At 43.9% G+C, this 3,463-nt stretch overlaps 1 pseudogene; it reads right to left on the bottom strand.

Moving 5' to 3' along the window:
- Window positions 1-1,809: 1,809 nt before the first annotated feature.
- On the bottom strand, window positions 1,810-1,908 carry LOC113833291 (annotated as a pseudogene).
- Window positions 1,909-3,463: the final 1,555 nt, after the last annotated feature.

Below are 3,463 nucleotides of genomic sequence, written 5' to 3'. Positions count from 1 at the left end.
AGGGGAGGGGAGGAGAGGAGAGGAGACATGGATGTATGTGAACCATCTATAAATAGTCAATTGGGCTATTTTATTTTGGGGGATAGACTATAAGTGGTCAACTGTAGAAACAGAAAAACCAGTTAATTGACCATTCCAGTAACCATAAGGGAGATGACAATGGCTCAGGTTAAGACAAGTAGCAGAAGAGGTGGTGGGAAGTGGCATTCTTAAGATAGACGAGTGCACATTCCATGACGAGTTGAAGTTTACACGAAAGAGTCCAGGATAATACCGAGACTTGGAACATCCAATGTGATGCCTACCCGGATCATTGCAAAGTCTAGGGGAGAAACGATGAAGGTGGCGTCAGATGTAGAGTAAGCGGCAGTCAATTACACTGGACAGGGAAAAGCTATTGTTTCCTGCAGCCACTTCCAGAAGGAGTAGGATGCACAGTCACACCAGACACCCAGGAACAGCTTGCTGCACGGACCTTAATAAGTATGATGCTCTGCAGTTGGGAAGAAGTTGTTGTAGGGGAAGCTGTAGCCACGCCTACTTATGGGCTAGCTACAGGTATGCCTGACCACGCTTTGACTCCGTATTGGTAATTTCCCACTATAAATTGTAGCTTGGCAGGATTAGGTAGAGAAGGACATTGAGGAGATTGGGGACACATCATCGGGAATCTAAGAGTGGATGTAAGATAACAAACCCAGTTAAAAGCCAATGGAGCTGTCCAAGAAACCGAAGATCAGGGCTTGGACTATGGGGAGGTGTGAATTCCCTTATTCCCCAACAACAGGACAGAAATTTCCTGGGGTGGAGGGAAATGAGAACTGTTGAATGTAAGCTGAGCAGACATTTCTTTGGGGGTAAATACTAGGTTGCTCCCTTTGGCTTTTGCCCAGATCTAAGCTGGGGCTGGGGGGGGGGGCGCGTCATATAACATTCTTACATTGGCTGAGGGAACTATGATTTATGGGGAGCTTCTGTTTCTTATAGCCATGCCCCAAATCCCACTTGAACTCAGGTGCTGTTTTAGTTGTTCTTGTTGTTGTTGTCTGTAAAGAGACACAAGAACCATCACAATTCTTACAAATGAAAACCTTTAGTTTTGGTGGCTTCCATTTTCTGAGGTTTAGTCCATTAGTGCCATGGTGAGACACGGTGGCTGCAGACATGGTGCTGAAGTAGTCCAGTGTCCTACATCTTGACTGGCCAGCAACAAGATGTGGTCTGAGGCACCAGGTGTACCATGGGCATATGAGATGCTCATAGCCCACTTCCAGAGTGACACACTTCCTCCAACAAGACCACACCTACTCCAACAAGGCTACAGCTCCTAATAGTGACACTCCCTTTGGGGGCCGCTTTCTTCCAAACCCCCACAGGGGTAATCCCTATTAACCTCAGCTGTGAGTCTTCCTTGGTGAACTGTGAAGGTTGTCTGCCAGCTTTCTCTGCTCTCCGATGGCCTTTTCGCAGGACCTCACCAGTAGCTAACTCAGTGATTTTCCTACCACCAGATGCAGCCTTCATCTTTACCAAACAATTTTTTTTTAGCTTTAGAACACATAAAAACCATTTATTGTGCCCCTTACAAACAGTAAACTGAAGTGCATTTAGTACAGCCACAAGCTTCACCATGTTTTCCTCAGAATACAGTGCCACGATACATTTTGAGTTGAAGAGCGTACATCATCAAGTGTGGATAAAGACTCTCTAACCTTCGCTCAAACTGTGCTAGCCCAGGCTTTATCGTCAATGCACAAATGCTGATTTTCCACTACAACCTGAAATTTGCTGCAAAAAAAATAAAATAAAATAAACATGTAATGCTTCAAAGAATTGGCCAACATTGTACAGGGGCCATGTTGATCTTCTCTGTCATTCCAGTTTTAGCATATTGAAGAAACTAGCACATGAACAAATACTTTGAAATGGCCTCCTTACGTATTAAGAAAGCAGAAGAAGGCACTAACTCAGGGGGGAAAGGAAACCAACTCAGGGTGGGGCGCTGGGGCGGAGTACAGATGAGAACTAAGAAGAATGATACTTAAGCATGAAGAATCCATGGTGATTCCTATCACATTGTGTGCCAACTGCAACAGTTAATTTGAAAAGTATAAAAGAGTAATGGGAAGGATAATGGGGCAGCAAATGGATACACCGGACAAATCATGGAACCCAGTAGATGAAGCCAGTTCTGAATTCTGTATTAAAGACACAGAGTCGTAGTTCTAATGTCAGGTAGCAAATCCCATGGACTGCTCTATTAGCACGTGTTGACAGGGTCTGCAAAATACCAAGTAAGCAATTGGTAGGGTCTAAAGCAGAAATGAGACGTCAAATTAAAAGAATCGTAGAAAGGGGACAAAAAAGGAGAGGCGTATTCCAGGGAGAGAGGCAATAAGACTTAGTGACCAATAAGAAGTGAGTGGAGGTAGGACGGGTCTCAGCATGTCCTGGCTTGGAATGTTTTGCAGACACTGATGTCATTAATATGGATGGTAAAACACGTATGGGATTAGGTGCAAAAAAAAATCAGTGTGGATAATTATTAGTTCTTAGCAAATTAAAATGTTTGCATTTTCCAAGTGGGTTTGGGCTTCAAAACGTTTACATTTCATTTTTAACAAAGAAAGCTTTGAAAGTACTCTTCAATTTTTCTGCAGCAAGACAGATAAACTTAGTTTAATTACAAGCTTGGAAAGGAAAAGTCTAGGTAGAAGCACATTTTGCAAAGACTATTTTCTCTCTCCTAATGTTCCGTACGATAATTCAGGAAGCAGTGCTCCTTGCTTACACACTGGACACAAGTTATGTTCTGCCTCTGCCCCTCTCTAGTACAAACATATAACCCATACATGTGGATGGATATATCTTTTCCATCTCAAGAAATCAAATATCTGAAGTGGCTTCTAAGGGGTATTTGGGGCGTTTGCTCTTCGCTCCATTAGCACAGTGTTTCTCAACAGCACAGGAAGCAGATGGTCTGAAAGTTCCCCAAGGACAGACATTAAGTAGGATTCTTACCTTGTTACAGCTATAGCACTCAGCTGAGTGCCTTCTTTGCACCTAGTGGGCATCTGAGTAAACATCCCTCCTGATAGGCCAAGAAGAAGCAATTAGGGAAGGTAGCAATTAGGGAAATGCTTGTCGTGCAAACCTGAGGACCTAAGTTTGATCCCTGGTACCCATGTCAAGCTGGTAAGCTTTTACAAGCACAAGCAATCCTGGGAGAAGAGGTGGGGAAACAGGCATCTAGAGGAACTGGTGAGCTGTAGAGTCAGTGAGAGTCTGACAAGAAGGAAGACACCCAGTAATGAGCTCTGGCCAACACATGCAGACATACACACACACACACACACGCACACGCACACGCACACGCACGAAAAGGGAAAAAGACTATACAACAAACAAATAATTATCCTTTTAAGTGAACTTCTACAAGTTCCCTGCCAAGGGGTGCCTAGCT

The sequence above is a fragment of the Cricetulus griseus genome, assembly GCF_003668045.3.
Source record: "Cricetulus griseus strain 17A/GY chromosome 1 unlocalized genomic scaffold, alternate assembly CriGri-PICRH-1.0 chr1_1, whole genome shotgun sequence".
Classification (NCBI taxonomy): domain Eukaryota; kingdom Metazoa; phylum Chordata; class Mammalia; order Rodentia; family Cricetidae; genus Cricetulus; species Cricetulus griseus.
The sequence above is the reverse complement of the archived record's forward strand: the minus strand, read 5'-3'. Positions and strand labels throughout refer to the sequence as shown.